The sequence below is a fragment of the Narcine bancroftii genome, chromosome 5, assembly GCF_036971445.1.
Source record: "Narcine bancroftii isolate sNarBan1 chromosome 5, sNarBan1.hap1, whole genome shotgun sequence".
NCBI classification, from domain to species: domain Eukaryota; kingdom Metazoa; phylum Chordata; class Chondrichthyes; order Torpediniformes; family Narcinidae; genus Narcine; species Narcine bancroftii.
The window spans coordinates 65750390-65766584 of NC_091473.1; the positions used below are offsets into that span (position 1 = coordinate 65750390).

General features: G+C 36.9%; 1 protein-coding gene across 1 annotated transcript in view; it reads left to right on the forward strand.

Moving 5' to 3' along the window:
• Positions 1-16195, forward strand: part of LOC138763461 (quinone oxidoreductase-like protein 2) — a 66586-nt gene that overhangs the window by 27130 nt on the left and 23261 nt on the right. The gene's annotated exons all lie outside the window — the stretch shown is intronic.

A 16195-nucleotide genomic window follows, 5' to 3' on the forward strand; every position in this document is an offset into this window, starting at 1 on the left:
CTTCTTCTTGCTGAGAGATGTTGCCACCTCTCGGAGAGTCTCAAACTTCAGCAGTGGGTCCGTGGCTTACCCAAGCACCTATTCCCAGCACAGCAAGAAAGGTAAGCGAGCAAGCTAGCATGCTAGGCTTCTATCGAATAATATAATTTTCAGCTTATCACTTTGAATACAATGGTTTATTTTGCATCAAGGCTAGGCCTCTGACAGTCTGTGACCAGAACAAGCAGGAAGATTAAATGTTCTTGGTACACAGATGTCCTTTCATCAGATAACAGCATCTCTGGCCCCTCGGTGGAATTTAGCCTTTGTCTGCTGAATCTAAAACACAAGCAGGTTCTCAGCCTTGCAGAAGCAAAGGCTGCAAAAGTAAAAAACACGATTAGAATCTTCCATTACAAGTAGCCACAACATTGAACTGATCTGGCAGTTTGAAACAGTATCTTTGAGGCATTGCAGACCATCAGAAATGTATTCCTCTGCAATTTTCAACCTCGTTGCCTGGGATCCCTCACATAACCGATCATGTCAAGCCTGGGAACATCCCCAGTTCAACAATGAATGGAGTAGGGCAGCATTGAGATACCAGGAACTGACCCGATGAATGTATCTGCATGTGCATGAAACAACAAAACCAGCATGCAGTAGATAGAGGCAGGTGATCCCACAACAACTGATCCAATCAAATGAAGCACCCCTTGCTGCATGAAGCAATACCTAGACAAGATTCATCTGCTGGCAAAGAAAAAAAGTACCTGACAATAACTATCGGCAGGAAAAAATCAGCTTAATCACAAATGTCCTGAGAGGAAGTGGGTAGAAAGTGGAAGTCATGGGTCTTTTCTAGCCAGCAGGGTTCACGGGACCACTGCCCAAATAGACAACATATTAAGAGTAGTCACCTTCTGACTCCCCAAAACCTTTCCACTGTCTAGAAGTCAGGAACATGAAGAAATCCCCTCTATCTGACTGTAAACCAAATTTCAGGAAGCTCAGTAACATCCAGGGCAAATCAGTCCACTGAATTGGCGCTTGATTTACTCCCCTAAGCCCTCTACACGGGCTCACCTTGCTGCATTGTATACTGCCTGCAAATTACACTGTACTCACTGATGCTACTCTTCTTGCATCTCCCTAACCCTTGAGGTCCACCTCAGAGGGACAATTGTATCTACATGATTGGAAATATATCATTATTTCACCACTCTTGCTTGACAAAGTCCTGTTATTCCCTACCTAATTACACTGAAGGCATACTTTGGAATAACTGCAAGGGTTCAAGGAAATAGTTCAGTACCAACTTATCAAGAGCATTTAAAACTGGCTTTGACAGTAAAATGCAAAGAAAAACAAACAAGTGATTTGAAACCTGAGCCATTAACTCTTTTTCTGTTACCACAGATGCTGCTGTACCTTTGAATATTTCCAGCATGTTCCGTTGTGTTTCAGATTCCCAACTATTGCATTTTCTTGATTTTTTTTGGAGCTGCCTTGGATATGCAATGTGAGAAACTAAATGACCAGACCATTTCTCATGGGGTGAGGATGAGGGGGAATAGTGGTCAAACTGGCCACTGTTTCTGCTGAACCAATTAGTTTTGACTTGTTTTCCAGCAAACAAGAGTTTCTGAGTAAAAATGCCTAGCAGAAGTAGTCATGGAGTTTATGGTGCTGCTTTCAATTGGGCCCAGAACTAATTGCAAAGAGATGCATTTTTAAACCAAAAGTGATTGGGCCTCCTATACCCAATTTGATGACAGTAACAGCAAAGAACCACCCCACGTCCATGACGAGCCTATTATATCTGTATCTGTGTCTGAGGATGACGTGTGTTGCCTTCAGGAGAGTGAATCCGAGGAAAGCATCCAGCCCGGGTAGAGTACCTGGCCGAGTATTAAAAATCTATGCTGACCAATTTACCAAGACATTCATGGATATCATCAATATCTCACTCCAGCAGGGCGTGGTACCCACTTGTTTCAAACAGGTGTCAATCAAACAGGTGCCCAAGAAGAATTTAGTAACTTGCCTTAATGACAATCAACCAGTAGCACTTGCATCAACAGTGATAAAGCTCCTGTCTGAGTGGTGACATGGAAACATTCCAGTTTGCCTATCATAGTAACATGTCTATGGCAGATGCCTTCTCACTGGCTCTACACAAAGCCCTGGAACACCTGGCCAGCAAAGGTGCATTCGTCAGGATGCTCTTTATCGACTACAGTTCAACATTTAGTACCATCATCCCCCTCAAAACTGATCAGCAACTCCAAAACCTGGGACTCAACACCCCACTGTGTAATTAAGTCATGGTTTCCTCACCTCCAGACCACAACCAGTGAAGATTGGTAAGAGCTTCTCCACAATCTCCATCAGTACCAGACTACCGCAGGGCTGTGTTCTTATCTCTCTGCTCTAATCATTTTACACCTACCAATGTATGATTCGGTACGACAATAATACCATCTACAAATTTGCCAATGATGTCACGGTAGTGGTTTGTATAAAGGAAGGGATGAGTCAGTATACAGGTCCGAGAGTGAAACCTTGGCTGAATGGTGCACCAACAACAACCTTTCACTCAATGTCACCAAAACTAAGGAGCTGATTGTTTTTTTATTATATAATTTTTTATTTTTCACACTATAAACCATACTGACCAAAATACATAGACATTTTTCTCTTGAATATATAGTGTCATTTTCTCCCCTTTTCCCCCCCTCCCTTCCCTCCCTCCCTCTCCCCTGCTTCCCATTTATTCAAAGTTCAATCTATAAGATACATTAAACCCGTTAAACAATGTCGTCACTTAATAAAAATAAACAGAATTTTTTGTCTTTTACTTTTATATACTGAGTCAGTTCATTTCGTTGTCTTCTGCTTCTGTCATTTTAGGGGGTGGAGGTCCGTGGTAGGATTTCTCCATTGTATTTCATGTACGGTTCTCATATTTGTTTGAATATTGTGATGTTATTTCTTAAATTATGTTATTTTTTCTAATGGAATACATTTATTCATTTCTATGTACCATTGTTGTATTCTCAAGTTGTCTTCTGATTTCCAGGTTGACATAATACATTTTTTTGCTACAGCTAGGACTATCATAACAAATCTTTTTTGTGCTCCATCCAAATCGAGTCCAAATTCTTTATTTCTTATATTACTTAGAAGGAAGATCTCTGGGTTTTTTGGTATGTTGCTTTTTGTGATTTTATTTAATATCTGGTTTAGATCTTCCCAAAATTTTTTCACTTTCTCACATGTCCAAATTGCATGTATTGTTGTTCCCGTTTCCTTTTTATGACAAAAACATCTATCTGATACTGTTGGGTCCCATTTATTTAACTTTTGGGGTGTGGTGTATAGCCTGTGTAACCAATTATATTGTATCATGCGTAACCTCGTGTTTATTGTATTTCTCATAGTTCCGGAGCATAGCTTTTCCCATGTTTCATTCTTTATCTTTATGTTTAGATCTTGTTCCCATTTTTGTTTAGGTTTACAGTTTGTTTCCTCGTTCTCCTTTTCTTGCAGTTTGATGTACATGTTTGTTATAAATTTTTAAATTATCATTGTGTCTGTAATCACATATTCAAAATTGCTTCCTTCTGGTAACCTCAGACTGTTTCCCAATTTGTCCTTCAAGTAGATTTTCAGTTGGTGGTATGCAAACCTTGTATCATGAGTTATATTATATTCGTCCTTCATTTGTTCAAAAGATAATAATTTATTTCCAGAAAAATAATTTTCTATTCTTTTGATCCCTTTTCTCTCCCATTCTCTGAAGGAAAGGTTATCTATTGTGAAAGGGATTAGTTCATTTTGTGTCAATATTATTTTTGGTAGTTGATAATTTATTTTATTCCTTTCTATGTGAATCTTCTTCCAAATGTTGAGCAGATGGTGCAATACTGATGAATTCCTACGTTGCACCAATTTTTCATCCCACTTATATAGTATATGTTCAGGTATCTTCTCCCCTATTTTATCTAGCTCTAATCTGGTCCAATCTGGTTTTTCCCTTGTTTGATAAAAATCTGATAGGTATCTTAATTGTGCTGCTCTATAATAATCTTAAAGTTTGGTAGTTGTAAGCCTCCTTGTTTGTACCATTCTGTAAATTCATCTAGTGCTATCCTCGGTTTCCCCCCCTTTCCATAAGAATTTCCTTATTATTTTCTTTAGCTCCTTGAAGAATTTCTCTGTTAGGTGAATTGGTAATGATTGAAATAGGTATTGTATCCTTGGGAAGATTTTCATTTTAATACAGTTTATCCTTCCTATCAGTAAGGAGCTGATTGTTGACTTCAGGAAAGGAAAGCCAGAGATGTACAATCCAGTGATCATTGGGGGATCAGAGGTGGAGAGGATGAGCAAATTTAAGTTCTTGGGAGTCACCATCTCAGAGGATCTTTCCTGACACCAATGACATCATGAAGAAAGCATGTCAGCACCTCTACTTCCTCAGGATTTTGTGGAGGTTTGGTATGACATCAGAAACCCTGGCAAATTTCTACAGAAGTGTGGTGGAAAGTGTGCTGATTGGCTGAACTAATACCCCTGAGAGTAAATCCCTCCAAAAGGTCTTGGACACAGCCCAGGACATACAGGCAAAACCATCCCTGCTATTGAGTACATCTACAGGGAACACTACCATTGGAGAGCATCAGCAGTTATCAAAGACCCTCATGCTCTGTTCTCACTGCTGGCATCAGAAAAGAGGTATAGGTGCCACAAGACTCACACCACCAGGTTCAGGAACAGCTGCTACCCCTCCACCATCAGACTTCTCAATGACAAACTGTCAGAGGCTCATTTAAGGACTCTTAATTGTGCACTTTATTGATTTTCTTTTCTCTCTGTATTGCACAGTCATTTTGTTGACATTTGTTATCTGTTTATCATTCTTTGTTTGTTTACATGTTCTATGCTGTGTACAGTTTATTTTTTGCACTACTAATTAGTGGTAATTCTGCCACTCTTGCAGGTGAAAGGAATTTCACGGTTGTATGTGATGTCATGTATGAACTCTAACAATAAATCTGAAATCTGATGGTCTTGGTGAGCCAAGCACAGTGGATTCCTCACCTTTGCACTGTATCTCAGAGGGTGTGTATGGAGGCTGCAGGCACTCTTGTGTGGTCAGGTGGAGGAGGTGGTCATTCTTGTCTTGCTGCAGTACTGCATTAAGAAGCTGGTGTCATAATGAGATTGGGGAATTAGTTTGAGAAAGAATTCTAACAATTTGGATAAAAGTATGATGAAGGGTACACACTCATTTTCTGTTTTATACCAGCTGATGGCAATCCTGCCTCAAAGATTGGAATGCAGTGGGTTCAGGTGAAACCAGGTTTGCCCCCCAACAATTTGTGATGCTTGGTCCATGTGCATGGAGAAGTTGTACACTACTGGAGGTGCTCAAGATTTTGGCTGATGTATGCCAGTTTTGTGATGTGGATAGATGCCATAAATCCCTTCAGATCAAAGAGATGCAGTCAATTCTTTCATCAGTCTGCTTCATTAGTCATACCTCTCACAACATTTCGAGATAGAATCCTCCTGTGCACAAATGTCAAATCAATTACCTGTGAAATCACTTCTGGCCAACAGTGAATACTTCTTGCTATTCCTGATGAAGGGTTTCAACCTGAAATGGATTTCCTGCAGAATTTGGTGCATTACTCCAGGTTTCCCACATCTGCAGGCTTCTTGTTTACTTCTGGTTTGTTGGTCCTCTGGCAAGTCCCTTCAAGGGAAGAAGTTTTCCTCCTCCTCTTTTTGACGGCAGTTCTTCGAGATCCTCTATCACCACTTTCTCTCTGATTCCTGCTGCTCTCAAGCTTGTTTCTTGCTATTTCTGATGAAGGGTTTTTGATGATTTTTTTTTTAATGGATGCTGTCTGACTTGCTGAGCTCCTCTAGCATTTTGTGCATTGTTCCTGTGAATATTTATTTTCTTTTCTCTTCCTTTATGTTTATTACATAATGCCTCTTCGCAGTATCTTATGTGTTAATTATAGTTAAATTGTTTCCACGTTTTGCCTAACTGGGAAGCTTACATTCCATCTGTGCATTGTTCTTTTGTGTATGATTTAAAAATAGGATAATAAGGTGCACAGTTAACAGAGCTGTTAGTGTAACGCTGTAACAGTGCCAGTGACCCAGGTTTGAATCTGGCGCTGTCTGTAAGGAGTTTTTACATTCTCCCTGTGTGAGTTTTCCTTGGGTGCCTCGGTTTCCTTCCTCCCTGCAAAAACATACAGGTAGCGTGAGTTTCAATAGCTGGAGTCGGCTTCTATCATGTTGTAAATAAATTAATTAACAAATTACAAATTCTCATTCATTCATCCACAATATTTCTGATTTATGATGATATCGACAATGTTTAGAAATATTTTCATCCAATTAATAGCATGTAAATAGGTGGCTCTTAAGCCCCCTCACCCACTCCCAAACCTTTCTTCAACTCACTCTATCAATATGTTTCTATTCCTTTCTGATGTACATATCCACTTTGCTCTTCAATATGTGCAGGTCACTTCAATTGTGAGGTAGTGAGATGAAATTCTCATCAGACACCATTACCTTTCCGGTGAATACATACTTCCATCTCCTCAAACATGGGCTTCAGCACTGACCACGTTGGGAGGCCAGCCCATTGACAACTTCCAACATGACCTCTCTCCAGAATCATAAAAAAATGTCTGCTGAGGCTGGAGTCAGATGCAATATACAAAAGTGCTGGATAAACTCAGCAGGTCACAAAGCATCCACAAGAAGTAAAGGATAACCAATGTTTCAGGCCGAAGCTCTTGGTCAGGCATGTTTTTATGTCAATGAGTGAAGTCGAGATAGTTAATGTTTTAGTGGAAAAGGGAAGATCCAGAGCTGGCAGAAGGCCAGAACGAGGTATTCAAGAGGAAGAAGAATGCGTAAGGCAGGAGAATGGATCTTCACTGTGGAGTGGAGAATCCTGTTAAAGAAGAGACAGAGACAGCAGAAGATGATATTGGCAATATAGCATGCATAGAATATGTTGAGAAAGGGTCGAAGGTAAAGCCTCCACTGAGGACAGAACATTTTTTTATATTGGTGTGGCAAAAGGCTCAGGTCCAAATCTTTGGTTACCCTTTACTTCCTATGTATTTTGTGTGATCTGCTGAGCTTCTGATAAAGGCCTGACCTGTTGCCCAAGTGACAAAATTTAGCTCACCGTTACCCATGACTGTTGAAATCTAATCTCAGCATCTTCCTCAAATCTAGCAATGGAGTAATAAATGTGGAAATATTTACAAGAAATTTGTTCTTTGCTTCCATTGATTCCCCATCCTCATTCCAAAGGATTTCTGTGGATGCATCCTGGTCATCGCCAGTTCTACAGAGCTACTGTGATGGGAAGTGGCAACAGATGGATTGTGCAGACGTTAATATCGTGGTGGGAAATGTGTGGCGTGGATTTTGTTAACCAGCTTTCATATTGCAAGCTTCCAGTCAATTTGTTAGTAAAGTTAACAAGGAGTTTGGCCATGGGAAATATTAATTTAATTTAGAGATACAACATAGTAACAGCCATGAGACTGCAGAGTCCAAATACCCACATTTGACCATATGTCTTTGGAATGTGGGAGGAAACCCATGCAGGTCATGGAGAGAGGGTACATTCTCCTTACAGACAGTGGCGGATTCAAACCCAGGTCACTGGCACTGTAATACTGTTGCGCTAACTGCTGCACTAACTGGCTGAGTGGAAAGTTTCCGATGTATGTGTAGCTGTGTTATCCATGAGTTGTATATGAAACCCAATGCCAAAAAGTTAGACCAGGAGTTGTCAAATTATGGCCCTGGCCAATCTCAGCCTATTGCCTATTTTTAAGCGGCCCATTAGAACATAGTCTCTTACAATAAATTGCACTTTATAGTTTCAACACTAGATGTCATTGCCATTTTGAACAACTACTAGACTGACCCATGAAATGGTATTCATTGATGAAAGCATTTACCCCAGTTAAAAAAAATCAAATACCTCAGTTAAAAATCTACTGTAATGTAAATGGCCATATAGTTATTTTGATAGAAAATGAATTTTCAATGGCACAGGGGTTTTCTGGTCTAAGAACACAGTTTTTCTTGCTTTGTAACTGGTTGAAAATTGCTGGGCTTAATATTGTTAGGCTGTGACTCCTCATATTTTTCTGTATGTGACCCACATCCAAAAAATGATTGGCCACCCCTGGTAGACCATTAGAACAAAGAACATAAAATGTTGCAGTGCAGTATAGGCCTTTCAGCCCACAATGTTGTGCTGACCTATACAAAAGATACCATGCCACAGCAATCTAATCCTTTCCTATCTCGTACCCACTTGTGGATATTCAACATCTCCTCACTTATCAGGAAGGGCAACAGCAACTGTACTTCCTGAGAAGACTAAAGTGGGCAAGGCCACCGGCCACCATTATGTCAACCTTCTATAGGAGCTCTTTGGAGAGCGTCCTGTTTAGCTGCATCACAGTGTGGAAAGTTGATGCAGAGAAATGGATCAGAGGTCAATCCAAAGGACTGTAAGAGTGGCAGAGAGGATCACTGGAGTCTCTCTTCCCACTGCCCCCACCCCACATCGATGTGATCTACTAGGATTGTTATCTGAAGAAGGCATGTAAAATCATTGAGGACCTCCTCCACCCTGCACACAGCATCATTTTTTAAATAAATTTTTAATTTTTCACAATATGAGCCATATCAACCAAAATATGTACCAATGTTTCTCATTAAATTTGCACAGTGGTCTTTTCTCCCTTTCCCCCCCCCTTTCCCTCCCTCCCCTCTACCCACCCCCCTCCAAACCCATAAATATTCAACATATGCAATACAATAAAACCATAAAACAATATCTTCACACAAAGGAAAATAAACAAGAAAATGCGTCATCTATTTATTACACACTGAATCTAGTCGTTTTGTCTTCTTAACATTTTCATTCTCATTTTAGGGGATGGAGGTCGTAGGCAAGCTCTCTCTGATATGTTTCATGTATGGTTCCCAAATTTGTTCTAACATTGTGACTTTATTTTTTTAATTATATGTTATTTTTTCCAAAGGAATACATTTATTCATTTCCATGTACCATTGCTGTATACTCATGCTCTCTTCGATTTTCCAAGTTGACATTATATATTTTTTTGCTATCGCTAAGGCTATCATAATTAATTTTTTTTGCACTTTATCCAATTTGAGGCCTAATTCTCTACTTCTTATGTTACTTAAAAGAAATATCTCTGGTTTTTTTGGTATGTTATTTTTTGTAATTTTATTTAGTATCTGATTTAGTTCTTCCCAAAATGTACATGTCCAAGTTGTATGTAATGTTGATCCCATTTCCTTCTTATAGTGAAAGCATCTATCCGATAATGTTGAATCCCATTTTTTTAAGTTTTGAGGAGTAATATATATCCTGTGTAACCAATTATACTGTATCATGTGTAACCTTGTGTTTATTGTATTCTTCATAGTTCCAGAACATAACTTTTTCTATGTTTCATTCTCTATTTTTATATTTAAGTCTTTTTCCAACTTTTGTTTGTGTTTATTGCTTGTTTCATAATTTTCCTTATCTTGCAGCTTAATGTACATGTTGGTTATAAATCTTTTAATTATCATTGTGTCTGTAATCACATATTCAAAGCTGCTTCCTTCAGGTAATCTCAAGCTGTTTCCCAATTTATCCTTTAAATAAGCTTGCAAACATTGTAACATGAGTTATTTCATATTTGTACTTCAACTGTTCAAATGTTAATAAATTGTTTCCCAAAAAACAATTTTCTATTCTTTTGATTCCTTTTCTCTCCCATTCTCTAAAGGAAAGGTTGTTTATTGTAAAAGGGATTAGCGGATTTGCGTCAAGAACAATTTTGGTATTTGATGATTCGTTTTCTTTTTCCTTTCTAAATGGACCTTCTTCCATGTATTAAGTAAATAATGCAGTACTGGTGAGTTTTTATATTGCACCAGCTTTTCATCCCACTTATATAGTATATGTTCCGGTACCTTCTCCCCTATTTTATCTAGTTCTATCTTAGTCCAATCTGGTTTTTCCTTGTCTGGTAAAAATCTGATAAATACCTTAATTGTGCAGCTCTATAATAATTTCTAAAATTTGGTAACTGCAAACCTCTCTGCTAATTTATCTAATGGTACCCTTGGTTTCCTCCCTTTCCACAAGAATTTCCTTATTATTCTCTTTAGTTCATTAAAGAATTTTTCTGTTAAAGGAATTGGTAATGTTTGAAATAAGTATTGTATCCTTGGGAACACATTCATTTTAATGCAGTTTACCCTCACTCTCAATGTTAGCGGTAATACTTCCCAATGTTCTAAGTCTTCCTGCAATTTATTTATTAGTGGCTGATAATTTAGTTTGTACAAGTGGCTTAAGTTATTATCTAACCTGATCCCTAGGTATCGGATTGTTTGTGCTTGCCATTTAAATGGTGATTCTTTTTTAAATTCTGTATAGTCTGCGTTACTCATTGGCATCACTTCACTTTTATTTACGTTGATCTTGCACCCCGATATTTCTCCATATTCCTTCAGTTTCTTATGTAATTCTTTTACTCATACCTTTGGTTCTGTTAGGAATACTATAATGTCATCTGCAAATAAGCTGATTTTATACACTTCCTTTATTTTTATCCCTTTTATTTTAGTTTCTATTCTTATCAGTTCTGCCAAAGGTTCTATTGCAAAAGTGAAAAATGAGGGGGATAGTGGACATCCCTGTCTAGTTGACCTACTTAATTTAAAGTGACTCAATACATATCCATTTACTGTTACCTTCACCAACAGTCCATTATTCAATGCTTTAATTCAATTTATATATTTGTCTGGTAGATTGAACTTCTGTAATACTTTAAATAAGTAGTTTCCACTCTACTTTATCAAAGGCTTTTTCTGCGTCTAGAGCAACAGGCACTGTTGGTTTCTTATTTCCTTGAACTGCGTGGATTAGAATAATAAGTTTACAAACATTGTCCGCTGTTTGTCTTTTCTTGTTTGATCTTGTTTTACTATTTTAGGTACACAATTGGCCAATCTGTTTGCTAATAATTTTGCTATTATCGAGTTAAGTAGAGATATTGATCTGAATGATGCTGGTCTTAATGGATCCTTCCCCATCTTTGATATTACTGTAATTATTGCTATCTTACATGAATCTGGCAAGTTTTGTGTTTCTTCTGTCTGGTTCATTACTTCCAGGAGAGGAGGAATTAATAACTCTTTAAATGCTTTATAAAATTCTATTGGAAATCCATCCTCTCCTGGTGTTTTATTGTTCGGCATCTTTTTTAATATATACTGTATTTCCTCTATTTCAAATGGTTTTATTCCTCTTCTTGCAATTTTGGCAGTTCAATTTTAGCTAAAAGATTCTCTATTTTATCATCTTTCCCCTCATTCTCAGTTTGATACATTTGTTCATAAAATTCCTTAAAATTTTCATTAATCTCTTTTGGGTTATATGTAATTTATCCTTTTTCCTTGATGCCAGTATAGTTCTTTTAGCTTGTTCTGTTTTAAGTTGCCAGGCTTATATTTTATGTGTTTTTTTCTCCCAGTTCGTAATACTTTTGCTTTGTTTTCATTATGTTCTTTTCCACCTTGTACGTTTGTAATGTTTCATATTTAATTTTTTTGTCTGCCAATTCTCTCCTTTTTGTTATATCATCTCTTTTTACTAATTCCTTTTCTGTACTTACTGTCTCCCTTTCCAACTGCTCTATTTCCCAATAGTAATCCTTTTACATCTTAGTCACATAACTTATTATCTGCCCTCTAATGAAGGCTTTCATTGCATCCCATAATATAAATTTGTCTTTCACTGATCGTATGTTTATTTCAAAATATGTTTTAATTTGGCATTCAATAAACTCCTTAAATTCCTGTCTTTTAAGTAGCATGGAGTTCAACCTCCATCTATATGTTCTTGGTGGGATGTCCTCCAGTTCTATTGCTAATAATAGGGGGTGAATGATCTGATAATAGTCTAGCTTTATATCAGTTTTCCTAACTCTCCCTTGAATATAGGCTGACAACAAAAACATATCAATCCTTGAATAAGTTTTGTGCCTACTCGAATAATATGAAAATTCCTTCTCTCTTGGGTGTTGCCTCCTCCATATATCCATAAGTTTGATTTCCTGCATTGATGTAACCATAAATTTGGCTACTTTATTCTTTTTACTTGTCTTTTGTCCAGTTTTATCCAACATTGGGTCCAAATTAAGGTTAAAATTCCTTCCTATCAATATATTTCCTGTGTGTCTGCAATCTTCAAAAAAAAATCCTGCATAAACTTTTGATCCTCCTCGTTAGGCGCATATATATTGAGCAAATTCCAAAATTCTGAGTATACTTGACACTTTATCATTGCATACCTCCCTGCTAGATCTATTATTTCCTCCTCTATTTTGATTGGTACATTTTTGTTAACTAGTATGGCTACACCTCTAGCTTTTGAATTATAGGATGCTGCCATTAAGTGTTCTACCCAGTCTCTCTTTAGTTTGTCATGTTCTGCTTCAGTTAGATGCGTTTCCTGCACAAATGCTATATCTATTTTTTCCTTCTTCAATAAATTTAGTAGCCTCTTCCTTTTAATTTGGTTATGTATTCCATTAATGTTTATAGTCATATAGTTCAACATGGCTATCTTATATCTTGCATATACCTCTTTTCTACCTCTTCACCACCTCCACGCCCCTTTTCCCCATTTTCATCTCTTAGTTTTCTCTTATTACACTTAATGTACAACAACACATTTAAGACATAAAGTACCCCCGCAGTTCCCACATCCACTAATACCTTAACCCCAAAAATCCCCCCCCCCCCCGAGTTGCCCCATATCCCTTGCCGGGCAACCACAACTCTCCTTTTCATTCCCCCTCTACCCAGCCCTCTCCAGAAAACACTTTTTTAAAAATCACATATAACAAAGCTCTCTCTCTTTTTCCCCCCTTTACTCCCTTCCTTCCCTTCTCTTTTCCCTATTTAGTTCTTTACATATGCATTGTTTTTACATCTTTTATATATACTTTATCGCCGTTCTTCATTCTTGTTACATCTCTTCTCCGGTCCTGCAAACGTTCTGTGAATTCTTGCGCTTTCTCTGGATCCGAGAACAGTCTGTTTTGCTCCCCGGGTATAAATATTTTAAGCACAGCTGGATGTCTTAATATGAATTTATAACCTTTTTTCCATAAAGTTGATTTCGCTGTATTAAATTCCTTCCTCCTCTTTAAGAGTTCAAAACTTATGTCTGGGTAAAAAAAATATTTTTTGACCCTTGTATTCCAGTGGTTTATTATCTTCTCTAACTTTATTCCTTGTCCATTCCAGTATATTTTATCTTGTAGTGTATCTCAAAAATTTTACTAAGATGGATTTTGGTTTTTGATGTGCCTGTGGTTTTGGAGCTAATGCTTTGTGTGTCCTTTCTATTTCCATTTCTTACTGCATTTCTGTCACTCCCAGGACCTTCGAGATCCATCCTTTTATAAATTCCTTCATGTCTGTGCCTTCTTCACCCTCCTTCAGGCCCACTATATTTATGTTGTTTTGCCTACTATAATTTTCCAACATATCAATTTTCTGAGATAACAACTCTTGTGTCTCTTTATTTTTTTTCTCACTCTTCCAATTTTTCTCTTAAGTCATTCACTTCCATTTCTACAGCTGTTTCCCACTCTTCTACACTCTCTACTCTTTTCCCTATTTCTGTCATTACCAGTTCTAACCTTTGCATTTTATCTTCTATTCTTTTCATTTTCCTTTTAATTCCATTAAATTCTAATGATGACCATTCTTTTAGTGATCTCATTTGTTTTTTTTAAATTTTTTTATTTTTCACACCATAAACCACATTAACCATGATATATACTTTTTCCTTTTCAAATATATACAGTGCCATTTTCTCCCCCCCCTCCCTCCTCCCATCCCACCCTCCCTACCTCCCCCCCCCGTCCATATAAAGTACAAAATCTTGGATACATTAAACCAGTCAAACAATGTTGTCATTCAATAAAAATAAACAAGAAATTCCACTGAGTCAATTCTTTTCATTTCCTTCTCCTTTCGTTAATTTAGGTAGTGAATGTCCCCGGTAGGTTTTCTCTATTGTGTTTCATGTAAGGCTCCCATATTTGTTCAAATATTTCAATATTATTTCTTAAACTATATGTTATTTTTTCTAATGGAATACATTTATTCATTTCTATATACCATTGTTGTATTTTCAAATTATCTTCCAATTTCCAGGTTGACATAATACATTTTTTTGCTATGGCTAGAGCTATCTTAACAAATCTTTTTTGTGCACCATCCAAATCAATTCCAAATTCTTTGTTTTTTATGTTACTTATGAGGAAGATCTCTGGATTCTTTGGTATATTGTTTTCTGTAATTTTATTTACATGTCCATATTGCATGAATTGTTGTTCCCATTTCTTTTTTACATCGAAAACATCTATCAGATACTGTTGGGTCCCATTTATTTAACTTTTGAGGTGTAATGTATAGCCTGTGTATCCAGTTATATTGTATCATACGTAACCTCGTATTTATTGTATTTCTCATCGTTCCAGAACATAACTTCTCCCATGTTTCCTTTTTTATCTTTATATTTAAATCTTGTTCCCATTTTTGTTTAGTTTTACCATTTGTTTCTTCATTCTCCTTTTCTTGCAGTTTGATATACATATTTGTTATAAATCTTTTGATTATCATTGTATCTGTAATCACATATTCAAAGTTACTTCCCTCTGGTAAACTCAGACTGCTTCCTAATTTGTCCTTCAAGTAGGATCTCAATTGGTAATATGCCAGCACTGTATCTTGAGTAATATTGTATTTATCTTTCATTTGTTCAAAGGATAATAATCTATTTCCTGAAAAACAATTTTCTATTCTTTTGATCCCTTTTTTCTCCTATTCTCTAAAGGAAAGGTTATCTATTGTAAAAGGGAGTAACTTATTTTGTGTCAATATTAGTTTTGGTAATTGATAATTTGTTTTATTCCTTTCTATATGAATCTTTTTCCAAATATTGAGTAGATGATGTAATACTGGAGAACTTCTATGTTGTACCAATTTTTCATCCCATTTATATAATAAGTGTTCAGGTATCTTTTCCCCTATTTTATCTAATTCTAATCTAGTCCAATCTGGCTTTTCCCTTGTTTGATAAAAATCTGATAGGTATCTTAATTGTGCGGCTCTATAATAATTTTTAAAGTTTGGCAGTTGTAAACCTCCTTGTTTATACCATTCTGTTAATTTATCTAGTGCTATCCTCGGTTTCCCCCCTTTCCATAAAAATTTCCTTATTATTTTCTTTAACTCCTTGAAGAATTTCTCTGTCAAGTGTATTGGCAATGCCTGAAATAGGTATAATATCCTTGGGAAAATGTTCATTTTAATACAGTTTATCCTTCCTATTAGTGTTAATGGTAAATCTTTCCAATGCTCTAAATCGTCCTGTAATTTTTTCATTAGTGGATAATAATTGAGTTTATATAGTTGGCCGAGATTTTTATTTATTTGTATACCTAAGTATCTTATTGCTTGCATTTGCCATCTGAATGGTGATTCCTTCTTAAATTTTGAGAAATCCGCATTATTCATTGGCATTGCTTCACTTTTATTTATGTTAATCTTGTAACCCGACACTTCTCTATATTCCTTCAATTTCTTATATAATTCTTTTATTAATAGTTCTGGTTCTGTTAAGTATACTATAACATCATCCGCAAATAAACTGATTTTATATTCCTTGTCTTTTATTTTTATCCCTTTTATATTATTTTCTGTTCTTATCAATTCTGCTAGTGGTTCTATAGCTTTTCTTTGGCTTGGCTTCGCGGACGAAGATTTATGGAGGGGGTAAAAAGTCCACGTCAGCTGCAGGCTCGTTTGTGGCTGACAAGTCCGATGCGGGACAGGCAGACACGATTGCAGCGGTTGCAAGGGAAAATTGGTTGGTTGGGGTTGGGTGTTGGGTTTTTCCTCCTTTGCCTTTTGTCAGTGAGGTGGGCTCTGCGGTCTTCTTCAAAGGAGGTTCTATAGCTAATGCGAACAATAAGGGTGATAGTGGGCATCCCTGCCGTGTTGACCTGCTTAAGTTAAATTGCTTTGATATATATCCATT